The sequence below is a fragment of the Lycium barbarum genome, chromosome 9 (assembly GCF_019175385.1).
Source record: "Lycium barbarum isolate Lr01 chromosome 9, ASM1917538v2, whole genome shotgun sequence".
NCBI lineage: Eukaryota > Viridiplantae > Streptophyta > Magnoliopsida > Solanales > Solanaceae > Lycium > Lycium barbarum.
Genome location: NC_083345.1, coordinates 94,912,187 through 94,931,778, shown reverse-complemented (window position 1 = coordinate 94,931,778; position 19,592 = coordinate 94,912,187).

The window sequence follows — 19,592 nt, the reverse complement described above, 5'->3', positions numbered from 1 at the left end:
ATGATTGAGTTGATATAAAGGTTTAGTAACTCTTGGAAAGGAAAATAATTAAAGTGGAGAAGTCATAAATGTTGAAGTGAAGAGATGACTATGAGATGAACTTAAAAAGGGGATTTTGGGTAAATTCGAGACTAAATTGAATATAACTTCTTCATTATGATATTGTGAACATTATTATTGTTGTTTGGGAGTTGATTTGTAATATGGTGCAAGTTGACAGAATAGGAGAAATGCTGCTCAAATTTCGTTAGCTCGTTAATTGCACTAGTTTGAACTTAGAAGTGTTTTCAAGACTTAACCTTAGTGTGAATCCTCTTGAATGTAGATTTTGCGGACTTTGGAGGAGAACGTTAGATGGTTAAGAAGACGTAAAGGTATGTAAGGCTAACCCTTCTTTGTAAAGGCATGATTTCCTTGTCGTGAATCCATCTATGATGTTCATAATGTCCTACTTCCTAGAGAATGTTAGAAGCTCATGACTACCAAGATTCTTAAGATATTATTGATAAAAGCTCTTCATAGTGATGATGATAATGATGATGATGACTATAGTGATTCCAAAATAGATATCGGGGGCTTACCGACTCAATGTCACCCCTATAGAGTTATAATATTCTTTTTGGATACTGTCACGACCCAATCGGAGGGCCATGACGGGCACCCGGAGCTAACACACCGAGCACCTCTAAACATACATCTCATAATCATTTCTGGGTGGACCATAAAGATAGCTCATGGATATCATAATCTGTAAGGACATATATCACAATATAACGACACATCTTTATATAATCTTCAACAATTATGCCTATCGTCACCAGTCGACAAGGCTACCACAATATTATACAACAATATGAATAGATAAGGTTATGAAACATCTAACTATACACACACATGTTTACGAGCCTCTACATAGAACACAAGTGACCATAAGGAGTAATTCCAATAGATTGCAGCTCCGAAGTAAATGGAGCGTTCCTGAGATTCCGCTGATGAAGCTTCTATGGGTCAAAACCGTCTACCTACGGGCATGAACGCAGCGTCCACAAGAAGGGACGTCAGTACGAATAGTGTACTGAGTATGTAAGGCATGAATAATAACATGATTAAAGCATGAAGAATAGCATAAGATAAAAGAACCGTTTATATCTCATAATACCTTTTAAAACATTCGTCATACTTATTTACCCTTTTTCTAGAAGAAACACTTCTTACATCCACATGTTTACATATGCAATAACTTACAATACAATACATCACCGTACCCGGCCCTTTCAGGACTCTATGGTATCCGTACCCGGCCATATAGGCTCGGTAGTATCTGTACCCGGCCCTTTCGGGACTCGATTGTATCCGTACCAGGCCCTTTCGGGACTCGGTAGTATATATGACTACATATATACATATTCAAGAGTACTTAAGTAAAAGCACATCATCATCATCATTACCTTTATCACCATATATTTCCGTAGAGGGTCAACTATCGTAAGATAAGATCAATAGTGTTGTAAGAATATCAAGAACGATGAACTTGGGTAGCATTGGAAATGGAATTATCATCTTTGCTATATCTCTCCTCGAAAGAACGAGTAACATGAGGTAAGATCCGCAACAGTGAATAAGATCAAGGAATTCATGAAATAACTTAATAATCTCCTAATAGCCTCAGAATCATAAACTTTGGAATTACTAGAAATAAGATCATCATCGTCATCATAATCATCATAGAGCATCTTATCTTTAGTATCATAAGAAACTTTTAAGAATCATGAACTTCTAACTTTTGGAAGTAAGAAGGTTATAGAAACATATATGGAATCATAATATAGGAATCCTGTGCCTTTTGAAAGAAAAGGACTAGCCTTAACATACCTTTTCAGTCGCCTTAACTTTAACTATTTAACGCTTATCCTTCCAAGCTCGTAAAACTACATTCAAGAGAATTCATATTATTGTTAGGCTTGTCGTCATATGTTTGTCTTAAGCTTCAAATTAATTCCTTTTAAAATCTGCCGAAATTCGGACAACATCTTCCTTGTTTATATCCCTAGCCCGAAATCACAATACCAATAAAACAACAAAAATAGCAATACTAATATCAATAACATCATCATCAATACCCAAAATATTCCATAAAACATCCCACACGATGTTTTTCAACATACAAAAATAATATACACTTCCTTTCTTCCCAATCAAGGAGGATAATCTCATCAACACACCAATAACATTAGATACCATCAATATACATTTAAATCAGCCCAACCACACGGCCACAACATGCTCAAAACAGTCCATAAACACAACAACTACAACACAACACTTTATGACCTTTCCTCCATAACTATTTTTACTTTTACGACTTGCTAAACCTTCAAATCAACTCAACATAATAACATACCTTATACTTGAAGAAATTTAGCCACAACAACTTTCTTCAAGACCAAACTCACCACAACATCAAGTAGAAGCAAGAACAATCACCTTTCATGGACTAGTTTGGTGAAATCTTGTTAAATTCTTGATTTAATGGGCTATAAATGTTTGGGGGATGTGTTAGGAGGTTTCTAGGACTCATGTGTGTGTAAAATTCTGAAAACATAGGGTTGATGGGGGGTTTTTATACCCCTTGAAAGTCGGTGGAACTGACTTTCCCAAGTGGGACCCGCAGAAGCCATTTGGCAGTTTGGAGGGTTATATTAAAATGGCCATAACTCCTTACTTAGATGTTTTTTTTGACGAGCGGTTTGTTGCGTTGGAAACTAGACTCAACGAAATTCATTTTAGGCTTTTCAAACACCTTAAAACTCCTAATATACCTAGAGATATACCCCTCCAAAGTTGACTCAAAATTCTGCCAACATTTTTCCAAAATTTTGACAAACTTATTTTCTTCGGTTTGCTTGGTCCCGGAATCTTCCGAAACTCTTCATACATAATATTTATCATTAATCATACTTGATAATGGTCATGTCTTTTGGTTCCAAGATTTTCCTTCCCGGTTACGACTTACGAGATCATAATTCATCCTGTGCTTCATTGTTATGTACCTCTCATGGATTGTACCTCCCAAAACTTCATGGGACATCTCCGATACTCCATTAATATGGTGAAGTACGTGGCATGCTCATGTTCTGAAAGCGCGAGTTGTAACATCCTTCCCCCATTAGAAACATTAGTCCTCAAATGTTGTAGCTTGTGAGCTTACAATGCTAGCATTAGTTTCTTGAAATGGTTGTCCTCCTTTAGTTGCTTATCCCCATGCTTTTATACTATAGGCTCATTAGTCTTCTTTCATATTCCTTTAACTCTCTGTCAAACTCACCCATTAACTTCATATCCTCATGTATGTAACCGGTGGTCAACTGATATCCAGCTATTGTCCTGTTCTCATTAAGGTGGTCTCGGCTCATGATCGGTACGGCTCTCCGCCGATCTTACGAACATTCTTAATTGTTATACTTTTTGCCTTGCTTCTTATTTCTCTACTAGTGGACAAACTCTCTTGTTCAGATGTGGCTCCCTTCCTTGCTTGCTTCTTCGGTGCTATTTTAGATTATTCCTTTTTGTACTAGTCGACCTTATATACATACCATATCATCTCCTTTTAATTCCTTGGTTGGACCCCCCTTAATTCCTTACAATATCCTCATAGTTCCACCTATGGTAGCGCCCCGGTGATTTGCAATAGCATTTCCTAGCTGATGACTTATTATTCTCAGTCATTATTTTACCTCAGATTATCCATCCAGACATCCTTTCATAATCGATTCACAACAACAACCTCAACATAATCCCTCATATATGTGTATATAATACTTCCTCATTATCATTATTATCCATCGTAGTAGAATTATACTCGTAACATACTAATAATCCCAGCTTAAGCTAATTTACAACTCAGAATATCATCAAATTCATATTTGAAAATTTCCTCCAATTTCCTCTCCTCAGATCTTTACATAACTACAATATAAACTCATAAACATGGGACTAAGATAAAATCTTACTTAATCATAATTTCCTTCGAATACGAGTATGCTTCCCTCCTTAAGTCCTTGGCTCTCTTATATAGGTGACTAATTGAGACTTAAACTAACCTCTATTCTTCTTCAGCTCCTTATCGTCGTCCTTGCAAGATTCTGTTAGCCATTTCATCATGGCGATTGTTTATATGGTTCTATGTCATACACTCTCCCAATCGATATAACTAGTAGCTTGGAATTTCACGACTTACGAGGTACTCCCTAATCTCAGGTAACACTGCTGTCTTGCTATCCATAGGCACACTATCTTCCTTTCCTTTGAAGATTATTGAACTTCCTATAAATATTCCTCTTTTAAAGCTTTCATCTCTTTTTGTACTACAAGTTCTTGTTAGTAGTCCCGATTGTCCCTTATACTTATTCCTGGTCGGCTTGCAGGCCCTTTTTACTCCTTCTGTTACCTTTTAGAGTACGTTACTGCATATTTAGTTGTAATCAAAATTTCTTAGGTGTGAGTGATTCGAATCATCGTACGGAACACAACGTATCGCGTTGACGAAACTTATTCTCTTTGATTCGCTAAACCTTCATCATCTTGTCATGCCTCCTTTTCCACATTTGTCTCCTGATATACTTGCATTTAATCCATTTTCACTTTTCTTTAGCTCATTCTTGACATATCGGTTCATCTCGAAATTTTACTCCTTCAATCCAATATATTTCCCTCTTTTGAGCTTCGGAATATTGTAGCTCATCGTAGAACTAAATCTGTTCTTCCCCCCTTTTAAAGGATGTTCTCATATACCTATAACCTTTGAGCGTTAATCGTCTTTGATAGTCATCTGGCCGACCTTAGCGATCCTTCAACTCCTTTATTCCATATAATGCCGGAGTTCTTTTCATTGCATGGTTTAACTTATTTTCCTTTTTGCTAGTTGAGTTCTTGCATCTAATCAAAGTGCTTATACATATCAGATACAATTCAAATGCCTTCTTTATTGTCTTTTCACTTCTACCTTTCATGGCTAGTAGTTTCCTAGGCTAATGAATTAATGGGGACATCATAATTCATTAGGCCCTTTACGGAGTGTCCGACTATACCATGCTCCTTTAATCCTAGTCTTTCTCCACGACTATCTTCTTATTATCCTTGAAATTCTCCTTGCTCTGGATTCCCAATTCCGATTTATGTATATGCTATACCATTAGGAGTTGATACTTTCTACCATTCATTACCATGACTCATCCTTTCATTAACTTAGCTCATATTGTCTCGTAGTTCTCTTAACTACTTGTTTGCATCATAGTCATGCGTTATAGTCCTTCTAATATTCTGCCGATTCTTGCTCTTATCATGAAATCTTCACGAAGTATTCTCCTTGCGTCGAGTCCTCATCTTCCCTTATGATACTACAAGTTGTTCGTATTTATACATACCCCCCCCCCCTTCATCTTATTTCCTTTATGATTGAATTTCTGTACTCCTTATCAAGACTCTTATCCCATGTTATCGATGTTTTGCCTCTTGGCCAGACTTGTTGGCTTATTATCCTTCCTTTTGTCTTTGATGGCTACACAACTTCCTTTGCCAATTCATTAGTACATTTTTCTTACTTTTTCCTTTAGGGTCTTTCTTGACTTCCCTTGCTCATAAAGAGCTCTTCCCCACTTGCCATTCTACAGCATTGGCCCTGGAATTCGTAGAATATTCTATTAGAAATATAAATCCTTTCTATTCCTAAGATCGCCTTTGAGGGGTGGGGGGGGGGGGTTTCCGCTTTCTAAGTGAATGTATCAACATGGTTTCATATTTACCCTCGACTATTCTGGTTTCTCATATTCTTTTTTTTGTATTTCTAAATTGTAGGTCTTCCTAGCATACCTTCCTACGTCCTAATTGTAACTCCTGACGATATAACTTTACTTAAAAATATTTACTCGTACTTGTACCCTGTATCTTTGTCTAAAATAATCAACCTCATATCCTTTACTTTCCTGTAGTAACCGAATCGATCCTTGCGATATTTTATCTTCACTTGTACACCTACTCTCTTCACTCCTTACCCATAAACCGACATCGCACCTAATTTCCCTATCGTCAATAACCTTCACAACACCCATCTGAAGAAAAATATGAGGTGAAGCCTTCTTATAAAGATTAGCTAGAAATACACCACATATTCCTAAGGTTGGTACAATCTCTACTTCCTCTGTCGGCCAAGCAACATCACATTTAGAAGTTATATAAGCAATCTAGAAGACAATCATAATTAAAATCCAACATACCTATCCATTTCTCATTCTTGAGTTCAAGGTCGTCATTAATACCCAAAGTAACTATCACGACCCAACCGGAGGGCCATGACAGGCACCCAGACTCATCGTACATTCACATTCATATCTAGGTGAGCCACATGGCCTATTAACAATTCTATGCCTTAATAATACCATTTCCAACGGCTAAAACACTTTTACATATTAACGTCAAAAACTATGCCCATACATATATATACAAGCCAACAAGGCTAACAAAATAATATACCAAAACATAAGCCGACAAAGCAAAAGACATCTACTATACATGACTGTCTACGATCCTCTAAGAAGAGCATGAACATCATCATAAGGACGAAACAGGGCCCGCCATGCCCATACATATACACAAAAGAATAGTACCAACAGCTGTAGCTCCGAATCAAATGGAGCTCCTCTATGCAGTCTCTAAGCAAGCAGTCTATGGGTCAAGTCTATCTCCTTATCCACCTGCGGGCATGACGCAACATCCACAAACAAAAGGACGTTAGTACGAATAATGTACTGAATGTAAGGCATAATCGATAACATAATGGAAACATGAGAAATAACATAAGGTAGAAAAGTCATGGGATGAAAGAGCCATTTATATCCCTAGCGACGTTCATCATATTTACTTACCCTCTTTCTAATGGGAAGCTTCCATTTCATACATTTATACATATAGTAGTATCATACCCGACCATAGAGGTTCGGTGTCTTACATAACCGACCATGATAAGGTTCGGTGTTATACATACCTGGCCCTACCAAGGCTCAGTGTCATCCGTACGCAACTGCAGTGGTGCGCGCGCGATAGATATCATACCCGGCCGTATAAGCTCGGTGTTCTTAGTAGTCATACTTTAATATATAAATACATATACATAAGAGTACATACATGTTAGATTTCGATGTGATTATGGGTATGGATTGGGTGGCCTCATGTTATGCTAATGTCGATTGCCGAATGAAAGTGGTTCAATTTCAGTTTCTGGGAGAGCCCGTGCTTAATTGGAAGGGTAATACAACATCTCCAAGAGGTAGGTTTATTTCCTACCTTAAAGCAAGAAAGATTATAGCTAAAGGCTATATTTATCACCTAGTCCGAGTTCGTGACACCGAAGTAGAGTCGCCAACTTTTCAATCCGTTTCGGTAGTGAATGAATTCCCGGATGTATTTCCAGATGAACTTCCAGGCCTTCCTCTAGAAAGAGAGATTGATTTCACTATTGATGTGTTGCTGGACACCAAGCCTATTTCCATTCTCCTTATCGAATGGATCCGACAGAATTGAAAGAATTAAAGGCACAATTGAAAGATTTGCTTGAGAAAGGGTTTATTAGACCCAGTTCATCACCGTGGGTGAGCACCAGTCCTATTCGTGAGAAAGAAAGATGGTTCGCTACGAATGTGTATCGATTATAGGTAGTTGAACAGGGTGACGATAAAGAACAACTATCATATCCCAAGGATTGATGATTTGTTTGACCAACTACAAGGTGCCAAGTGATTTTTCAAAATAGACTTGAGGTCAGGTTATCACCAAGTGAGAGTTAAAGAAGAAGATATACCCAAAACAGCTTTCAGGACGAGATATGGCCATTATGAATTCCGGGTGATGTCGTTTGGGTTAACTAATGCTCCAGCAGTGTTCATGAATTTGATGAATAATGTATTCAGGCCTCTCTTGGATTTATTTGTAATAGTATTCATTGACGATATTCTGGTGTACTCTTACACAGAATCAGAACATGCCGATCATTTACGTATTGATTTTGGCATTCTTCGAACCCGAGAATTGTATACAAAATTTTCAAAGTGCGAGTTTTGGCTGAATTCTGTGACATTTCTGGGTCATGTTATTTCAGATGATGGCATTCGAGTTGATACTCAGAAAATTGAAGCTGTGAAGACTTGGCCAAGGCCTACGACGCCTACAGAAGTCCGTAGTTTTCTGGGATTAGCAGGGTACTATAGGAGGTTCGTAGAGGGATTTTCCTCTATTTCAGCCCCATTGACGAAGCGAACCCAAAAGTCAGTTAAATTTCAATGGAATGATGCTTGTGAACGCAGTTTTCAAGAGTTGAAGGACAGACTAACTTCAGCCCCAGTCTTGACACTCCCAGAAGGGCTAGATGGTTACGTTTTATATTGTGATGCTTCCGGTGTTGGGTTAGGATGTGTGTTAATGCAGCACAGTAAAGTCATTGGTTATGCTTCGAGACAACTGCAGAAACATGAAAAGAACTACCTAACTCATGATCTCGAATTGGCTGCGGTTATTCATGCATTAAAGATGTGGAGACATTACTTGTATGGTGTGCATGTTGATATCTATACAGATCACAAGAGCCTTCAATACATTTTCAAACAGAAGGAGTAGAATCTGCGGCAGAGGCGGTGGTTAGAATTATTAAAAGATTATGATGTGAGCATTTTGTACCACCCCGGAAAGGCAAATGTAGTAGCTGATGCGCTTAGCCGCCGATCAATGGGCAGCCTATGTGAAGTTCCTCCAAAAAATAAGGAGATGATTCATGAGCTCCACCAACTAGCTAATCTTGGAGTACGTTTAATTGATTCAGGTAATGCAGGAATCAGTATTAATGATCCCACAGTTTTGCCCCTGAATATGGAAGTGAAAGAACGTCAGTATGAAGATTCTCATTTGTGACATTACAAAGACAAATTTCATGAAAAAGAGAAGTCTCCATTTGAAATTTCCACGGATGGAATTCTTAGATACCGAGGTAGGCTGTGTGTTCTGAATGTTGCAGAACTACGTCGTAGAATTCTGGAAGAAGCTCATTATTCTCGGTATTCTATTCACCCAGGTGCAATGAAGATGTATCATGATCTCAAGTTGATATATTGGTGGGATGGCATGAAGAGTGACATAGCAGGATTTGTAGCTCAATGTCCAAATTGCCAGCAAGTAAAAATCAAACATCAAAAGCAAGGAGGATTATTACAAGCAATGGAAATCCCTACGTGGAAATGGGAAGTGATCAATATGGATTTTATTGTGGGGTTACCTCGTTCCCGAGGTAAGTATGATTCCATATGGGTGATCGTGGACAGACTCACGAAAGCAGCTCATTTCTTCCAGTCAGAACCACATACTCGGCTGAAGATTATGCAAGGTTGTATCTCAAGGAAATTGTGTGACTCCATGGTATTCCGATATCCATTATCACAGATAGAGGAGCGCAATTTACAGCCAAGTTTTAGAAATCCTTCCAAGAAGGTCTAGGTACTCAAGTGAAGCTTAGTACGGCATTTCATCCGCAGACTGATGGGCAAGCCGAACGTACCATTCAGACCTTAGAGGATATGCTAAGAGCATGTGTTCTATATTTTGGTGATAGCTGGGATGGCCAAATACCTCTGATTGAGTTTGCATATAGCAATAACTATCATTCCAGTATCCAAATGGCTCCGTATGAAGCTCTATATGGAAGGAAGTGTAGATCCCCGATTAGATGGTTTGAAGTAGGAGAAGTGCACCTAATAGGCCCTGAGTTGATTCAGCAAGCGGTAGAAAAAGTCAAGGTGATACAAGATCGCTTATTGACAGCCCAAAGTCGCCAAAAATCTTATGCGGACAACCGTCGGCGAGACTTAGAATTTCAAACTGATGACTGGGTATTTTTGAAGGTGTCGCCAATGAAAGGGGTGATGAGGTTTGGCAAGAAAGGGAAATTAAGTCCTCGATACATTGGACCTTATAAAATTTTCCGCAAGGTGGGTCACGTAGCTTACGAATTGGACTTGCCTTCAGAACTTGAATCGGTCCATCTAGTTTTTCATGTCTCCATGCTCCGCAAGTGTGTTGGAGATCCTACGAGGATTGTGCCAATAGATGAGGTTCAAGTGACAGAAAGGCTAGCCTATGAAGAAGTGCCCATTGCCATATTAGACAGGCAAGTACGGAGACTTTGAAATAAGGAAGTAGCTTCAGTCAAAGTCTTGTGGCGAAATAACGCCCGAGAAGAAATGACTTGGGAGGCGGAAGAGAAAATGAAATCCAGGTATCCGCACTTATTCCAACTCCCAGGAGAGATCCAAGATGAAACATTAACATTATGAGGTATGTATGCTTCCTTTTTATGCATATGGGTCGTGTGTGGCCCAATTATATTGCTATTGTGTTGTGGCCCTGTGAGGCGATGTTATTATGGGTTGTTGTGACAGGATGGTAATGCCATATTACAGGGGAAACTCTGGCGAAATTTTTGTAGAATTCCCGAGTGCTTAACATCCGAGGACGAATGTTCTAAAAGGGGGGGAGAGTGTTACACCTTGGAAATTTCATGTCATCATGTAGTGAATGAACCAATGCGAGCTTAAGGGTAACAGGAAGTTCTTAATACTATAAGACGGATACTTAGTTGTCTTAGAATGTATACGTTAAGATTTTGAAGATATATGAATTGATGAAATAAGGATTGATAAGGACAAGTGGAGTACAAGTGGGGTTTAGGAAAGGTTTCGTAAATTATTGCGTTAAGGACTATTTGGTAAGGCCTTGAGGATGAGTTATAGGGATGTTTAGATTGTTAATGAAGTATTAAACAAGTGTCAAGAAGGTTCCATAAGGATTGGAGATCAAACGAGTCGACGAGAACGAACTTCGGAGAGCTGGGCATTATACGGCCAAACATACTGGCCGTATAAAACATACGGACCGTATGTACAGCCGTATGTTCTTCCTAGAATGAGGGTCTTCACTGGACCAAACATACGGTCCAGACATACAGTCAGTGTAAAATATACTGACCGTATGTTAGTGTCGGGTCAGATGTTAAAACGATATAAGGACCCTCTCTCTCATTTAATTCATTTCATTTCCACTCTCTACACCTCAAGAACACTCTAGAATTCTCTCCACTCTTCATCCACAAGAAACCAAGATAAATCTATGATCAACTACATCAAACCCACAAAATCAAGTGTATAAAACATATCAAAGTTCATCTAAGCCAAGAAATCCCAAGGGAAGTGGACTAGGGTTTTTTTGCAAGAAGAGAATTCCCACTCAAGGCTTATTCTTCCATTATCTAAGGTGAGTTTTATGATCATTCATTGTTGTTTAAGGTGTTGAAAGTTAACACACTTGGATTGTAGAAAGATATAGAAAATGGGTCATAAATGTGGGAATAGTGTCATTGTTGGGTAAACGCTTGGATTGAGTCATGATTATCGATATGTTGTGATTGTAAGTATGTTATGAACTACATTTAGAACATGGAATAAGTATTATATGTGAGAAAATGCGATAGTGAACTATAACCACAATTATGGAGAAATTGAAGTGAAATTGTGAAATACGAATAATGTAATGAATGATGATTGTTGCCTATTTATTGTTAGTGTTGTTATGGATGTTTAGGAGTTGATATATGATATGGAGAAAGTAGTAGAAACAAAGGAAATGCTGCCCAATTTTCTCTAGCAATAGTGACACGTTCATATAATCGATTAACTAATGTTGATGTGAATCCTCTTGAAGGTAGAAACGCAAGCATCGAAGGGGAACGATCAAGCGATAAAACTGTTAAACAAAAGAGGTATGTAAGGCTAGTCCCTTCTTTCTAAGGCATGACTCCTATGACATGAATCTTCTAAATTTTCCATAATATTCCTAAATAAAGGAACTATGAGTCTATGACTGTAATGAGCTATATATGTATGAGATAAAGAAAAGAGATACGACGAGCAAGATAATGATGATGATGGGTTAAGTATAAAGAATTCTAGAGTAAAGTATGATGTCCATGAAGCTAGTGATTCTAAGTATGGTTCCATTGACGCTTTTCCTTGTGTACACTCACCTTAAATTGTTAGTTCCTTCAAGGTGAGATATGATGTTGATGATTACTTCATAATATAATCGGGGGTTCACGACCTAATGTCACCCCGACATAGCCATAGTTGCCTTCAAGTTCTAATGTATGTTTTGATGATAAATGTATAATGATGTTAAGTCATGATATGTCTATGAGATGTGTAATAATGATGAGTTTATGATTGATTATATGATGATACGATTCCACCGTGCCTAGTTGGCCGGGTATGTCACCGCTAAGGCGGGCTACTATGTTTACACCGAGCCTCGAGGGCCGGGCATGATCACCACTAGTGGGCGGCATATGATGGTTACCCGGACGCGGGTTAACGATGATGATTATGATGCGATGATATATGCGCTATGATGATACATGTACTATGATTATATGAAAATATGATATATGTGTGAAATGTATTCACCCATAAGACTCACGCAGGTTATATCTTCCTCCTATGGCTTATGACTCTTCTATTATGTTCATTTTATTCATGTCTTACATACTCAGTACAATGTTCGTACTGACGTCCGTTTTCTTTGGACGCTGTGTTCATGCCCACAGGTAGACAGGGAGGTGATCCAGACTCGTAGGAGCTATTAGCTGACTTGAGAGTACTCCATTTTTCCGGAGGTGCTATTTGGTTTATTCTTTTGTGTATATATATATGTATATGTATTTTGGGCACGACGGGGTCTTGTCCCGTCCATATGTCTAGTACTCTAGTAGAGGCTCGTAGAAACGCATGTGTGGGTAGTATGGTCTCACGATGTTACTATTGTATGTATATATCATTATTTTGATAGCCGAAGGGCTTATGTATATTAAGAAATTATGTTTCCAAATAAAGAAAGATTTTTCTATGAATGTACGCTAAATGAGTATGATAAGTAATGGAATGAGTGGTGCTCGGTGGTTAGCCCCGGGTATCCGTCATGGCCCCTAGTCGGGTCGTGACAGTTCATACCAAGGTTAGGCTTCAAAGGCACCCTTAAGTTCAAACGAGTATAATTCGTATGCTAGCAAAAATTGGCAGCATTTCCCTGTTTCATCTACTTCTACCAAATTCCAAAACAACTCCCAATCAACAATGACATTATCAACAATACCATAATCAAGAGATTTCATTCAAGTTAAGCATCATCCAATCCCAAAACTCCTTTTCATGATCATTCATAACAATGGCTACAACACAACACCATATATGCTTACATACAATATTTCCTCAACATCATCTATAACGTCCATAACAAGATTATACTCCTAACATGCCAAGAATTTCAATTCAAGTTAACCCATATCTCATAATATCTCTATGTTCATACTTGAACTCTATTTCAACTTTTCTTCCTTTACCCACATGGCATAATAATCAAACAACCTTAACCATACGTAAAATATGTGAAATCTTACCTTAATCACTTAAGAACAAGTCATGGATCAACTTACTCCACTAAAGTGAAGTCTCCAACATCAACGCCATAAGAAATCTTGAGTTTCACAAACCCTAGCAAGCTTCCTAGCACTTGAACCTCTTACTTCTTTGAGATTTTCTTGGATTTTGGCTTGGATTAGTTTATAGACCTAGAGAGAGGGTTTTGGAGAGTCAAAGATCTGTTTTGGGGAAATAACGAGTCCAAATGATATGAAATGAAATATATAAAGCGTAATTTAAAATCTCATCGGGCAATCCTGCGCCCACTTTGACGGGCCGTCAAAATTCCTACGGGCAGTCAAAATGCTCCGTCAAACTGCCCAGCCAAACATGGCTCACTGTGATTGTTTTACGCTGGGAAAATACAACTTGACTGTTACAACCCGTATCTTCAAAGAAGCAGATATCAAATTTGAAACATAAGTACGTTGAGTTATGGTTAAGTAAAACTACTTTGGAATACAAGGATAAAGTATTGTTAAGTATATTTAATGAGTAAAGGATGTATATAAGGTATACCTGAAGGCTTTATAAGGAAATGAGTGGAAAAAATGGAGTAGTACGACTTTGGAGGAAGGATGGGTAAAGTTTCGGTTGAAAACTTTGGTCCAACTTGAGGAAAGATTATCTCTTAGCATATGAAGTGTTTTAAAGTGAAACAAAAGCCTAAAGTGAAGTTCGCCGAGTATAGTTTCTAACTCAACAACTCGCTCATCGATAGGACATCGGAGTAGAGAATTATGGACGTTACAAGTTCGGCTGACAAAGCAGAAATTCGTGCTACAGTACTGCTACAGTGACCCCCGAATTTGAACCTTATAAAAGGGGAAAATCCCCATTTTTTCCCACTAAAAATCAGATTGGAAGCTCAGCAACATATAGGGGTATTTATGTCAAAAATAAAGTGAGGAATTGGAGTGATTTTGATTAGTCGAGGCTCGGGTAGCGCATAATCGTAATTCTAGTATTGTTGTGCTGTGGATTTTGATGTGGATTCCAAGTGGATATTGAAGATATTGCTATTGCAACAAGAATAAGGTATGAGTCTCTCTTTATTAATATTACTTTTGGTTTATTCATGAATATAGAGTTATTAAACGGTCGTATAATAAAGTTTTAGGTTGTGGAAATAGGGAAAACGTTGTGAGGGATATTTTATGGTACATATTGGTGTTGGAGATGATGTTATTACTGTTGATATTTTTGTTGTTGTTGTTGGTTGTTGAATTGAGATTTTGGGCTAGGCATATAAACAGAGGAGATGCTGCCGAAATTTCGGCAGATTCTAGAAAGGTTTACTAGAAAGTTTAGCACAAGTATACTATTATGAGTCTAACGATAGTGTGAATCCTCTTAAATATAGACTTGCGAGCTCGAACGAATAAGTGTAGATAATTTGAGGCTGAACATGTATGTTAAGGCTCGTCCCTTTCTTTCAAAGGCATGATTCCTATGATATGTGTTATGTCCCGTGTTTTCGCATAATTGGGAATCTTGAAAATAATTAAGACTTATATGTTATAAGGCAATATTTTGATTCTAGTTAATATGTCTAGGTTGTTTATGAAAAATATTGGTGTGGGAATATGGAGGAAGTCCAAGGGCGAAATTGGAATTTCGGAAATTAGTTTCGGGAATTACAAAACGAGATTTTTTAACGAATTGGGCCCGAGAAATTAATGAAAAATTGAGGCCCAAAACCATAGGGGTGGCCGGCCATTAAGGCTTGGCCCAAGCCCCATTTAAATGGTCATGTGATTTTCATGTGACCATTTAATCAAGCAAGCATTATATAGTCATGCTTATCTTTAGAAAGTTCAAGAAAATCAAGCAAAAATTGAAGACCACCTCAAGAGAGGCTTTCGGCCATAGCAAAAGAAAAGAGAAAAATTTTCCTAGCCTTGATCTTGGACTTAAAAATCTTATTCTTCTTGTATTCATAGAGTATGCAAGACGCTCTCCGACGTGATACAATTAGTTAAGCGAAAGAACCACGTTTGCGGCAAGTCGGAATTTCAAGAAAAAGGTAAGATTTCTATGTTTTTATGTTATGGAATGGGTATATATGTGTTAGTGATTAGAGTTGCATGAAGATTATGGAATTGTGTTGTGTTGTGAGTAGCCGTGCATGTGTGTGAAGTGGTATGTGGCCGTGAGCCACTTGGTGGTGAAGAGTAATGGATTAAATTTTTATTTAGCTTGTTAGTTGTGTCGTTGTGGCGTTTATGACGTAAATAAAGGTTTAACGAAGTGAGTTGGCATTGAAGTTGGTTGTATGTTGATATGGGAAATTATGTGATTTTTATATGATTTTTATATAATTATGAAAGTAAGATTCTAGGATGTGAATTAATGTTGTTGTTAATGAATTTGGAAGGAAACAATGCGAGTTAGTATGTTCGTTGTAGTTGTTGACGTTTCGGATGGAATATGGAAAGTGATGGATCATTTGAAATTATGTATAGTGTTTGGAACCTAATTGGGATGTGCTTGAATAACCTTGAATGGGTGGATGAATACAATAAGGTGAACATTAGTTTGGTATTGTGAAGTTTGAATGAAAGTTGTCAACTTGTATGGTAAGGAAGAATATTGAAGTTAAAGTGCTTTAGTTGTGGTTTGTGTTGTTTGTGATGTTTGGGTTGTTGTTGTTGATGTATTTTGAGCCGAGCTAAGTCTCGGGGGTGTTAGATATATAGGGGAAGTGCTGCCGAAATTTCGGTAGGCAGAAATGAAGTTAATGGAGTTTTTAAGCTTAAGAATCTCTAATTGGTAACTTTGACCATTTGCAGATTCCGGACGAAACGGGATTTGATTTTAGGGAGAGAATAAGACGTCTATAAGGTATGTAAAGCTTCCCACTTCTTCGTTTGGCATGTCTTAGTATGTTAGGTGAATATTGGAACCTCCGGAGCATTTCTGCTCCTCGGAACCCGATCTACAAAACGACTACTATTTATTCAATTCAATTGAAGCCTAAAGGCTCTATTTTGGCTAGAATGCAACCAAATGTTCGAAACCTATCGAAATGTGATCGGGTCACTTTGAAATCATTATGTATGATCTTTTGGCCTTTAAATGTTCGTAAATTATGTTCGCCACCTCAATTTGACTCGAGGTGGGCCCGCTAACCTCGAGACGCCCTATTTGTTCTATCGGGCTCTCTTGTTGGATGAACTTCGATATGAGATCTTCGACTTTGAGACTTCCCTCTACGAATTATGTTTTGACTATTATGATATGTTAAGTTTTGTTTTGAGCCATACGTACCACTTTGGAAACATTTTGTGAAATAAACCTTCGTACCAGCTAAGTATTCGATTATTTTGGGTTATGAAATGACTTATGAAATCATTATGTTTTGAAGGGCTATTTCAAAATATGATTTGCATTTGTTTGCTCACGACTCCGCTCGTGCCTCCTTATGACTTCGTTCGCCGGTTCCCGGGCCGGTTATGATTCGTGCGCCCTATGATAATTCGGCCGTATGCTGTGTTACGGTTCCTGAGGCCTCGCCATAGGGCCGGGTTCCGTTTGGAGTTATGCTGTGATATGGCTAGTGATGCCATACGCTCACTTATGTTTGTGTTCGGGGATGTACGGAGATTCGAAACCTTCTGGTGTTATGCTGTGTGTGGCGCCAGCGTCGGAGTGGCGACCACGTTCTTGAGCGTTTGCATGATTTCGTTTGCATTATGTATATATATATGATTTGATACGGATTTTGACATACTGATTGATACTTCCCTTTGATATCCGGTTTGCTTTCAGTTTTGGCTCATATTTCTGTACTCCGTGCTTTACATACTCAGTACATATTTCGTACTGACCCCCTTTCTTCGGGGGCTGCGTTTCATGCCCGCAGGTACAGACATTGGTGATCCTCCACTGTAGGCTTCACTCTCTGCTATTTCGGAGTACTCCTTCTTGACTCGGAGTCCACTTTTGGTACAGACTTCTTTTGCTATGTATATATTCTGTACATTTGACTATTTGGGTACGGCGGGGCCCTGTCTCGCCATATGTCTTTGTTTTGAATTCGTAGAGGCCTGTAGTCATATATGTGGGGCGAGGGTCCTATGTATGTTTGTTTGATTTTGTTTTCCGGTCTTACAGCGGTCATTTTGTTATGATGGCCCTAAATGGCCCTTATGCTTATATTTGCACTTATGACCGGCGATGTCTATTCCGCCGCTCCGTTTGGATTCGATATGACATTTTGATTTGTGCGACCGCTTAAGACATATTTTTATATAACCTATGTTGATATGACTTTTATGAAATTCTGAAATACGTTCGGATTTGGTAAATGAATATGTGATTTGGACTGGGTACCCAGGTAGGGTGCCAGTCGCGGCCCACGGGGCTGGGTCGTGACAATATGATTCCATAAATGTTTCCATAACCTCCTTGTCTTAAAAAGCTAAAAGTTCATGATTCTTAAAGTTTCTCATAATGTTAAAGATGAGAATGATTCTATGACGATTATAATGATGATGATGATGATTTTATGTTTAAAGGTTCCAAGTTTATGATTTCAATGTTATTATGAGAATGTTGAGTTATTTTATGATTTTCTCGATTTTATTCATTGTTGTTGATGTCGCCTTATAATAATTGTTCCTTCAAGGTGAGATAGAACGATGATGATTATTTCATAATGTAATAGGAGGTTATCGGCCTTACGTCACTCCGATAGAGTCATAGCGTTCTTTGGGCTCTCATTCATGCTACTTATGTTATAATGTATTTATATGTATATATTTACATAACCGAGTCCCTTACTAAAGGGTCGGGTAGGGTATATATTTACATAACCTAGTCCCTTACTAAATGGCCGGGTACAGTATATATTTACATAACCGAGTCCCTAACTTATGGGCCGGGTACGGTATATATTTACATAACTGAGTCCTTTACTAAAGGGCCGGGTACGATATATATTTACATAACCGAGTCCCTTACTAAAGGGCCGGGTACGGTATATATTTACATAACCGAGTCCCTTACTAAAGGGTCGGGTACGGTATATATTTACATAACCGAGTCCTTTACTAAAGAGCCGGGTACGGTATATATATACATAACCGAGTACCTTACTAAAGGGCCGGGTACGATATATATTTACATAACCGAGTCCCATAATGGGTCGGGTACGGTATACAGAGTATATATATGTATGACTCACCACATAAAGTACATATGCATTGGTATCCATTGATTATCATACTCATCTCATGTCATCTTTCCATTCAGTCATGACCTTCACTATTGTGTTTCATGCTTTACATATTCAGTACATTTTTCGTACTGACCCACTTTCTTCAGGGGCTGCGTTTCATGCCCACAGGTGCAGACACTCAGTTTGGTGATCTGCCAGCCTAGGACTTCTGCCCAGCTGATTGGAGAGCTCCATTGTTCCGGAGCTTGAGTCATTTTGGTATAGATCCTTTATTTAGACTTATGCATATCCAGCGGTATGGCGGGGCCCTGTCCTGTGATATTTTACTGTTACACTCTTAGAGGTCTGTAAACATGTGTGGGTTGTACATATGTTTGGTCATCTATATCGACGTAGTTCGTTTTGGATATTCCCGTATATAGTGGCAGCCTGGTTGGCTTGCATATTTTGATATGTTTTGGTTAGCTGTGACTCTTCAGGAGACAGGTGCATTCTGATATATGACATTATGGCTCTACAACATGCTTTTACAAATTTCCATATTGTCCTTAGTTCAGTCTGATTATATTTTGCAGGTTCGTACACGGGTGTCCACTTCGGGCACTAGTCATAGGCCATCGGTGTAGGTCGTGACAAAAGTGGTATCAGAGCAGTTCATCCTCGGAGTGTCTACAGATCGTGTCTAGTAGAGTCTTGTTGATCAGTGTGTTGTGCACCACATCTATAAAAAGGAAGCTACAGGGCATTTAGGATGTCATCTTTTTTTTTATCGTAGATCGTGCAGTAGAGCCAATGATAGGAAAGCTCGTTCTTGGTACGATTTTTGTTAAATTGCAGGAATGTATTGG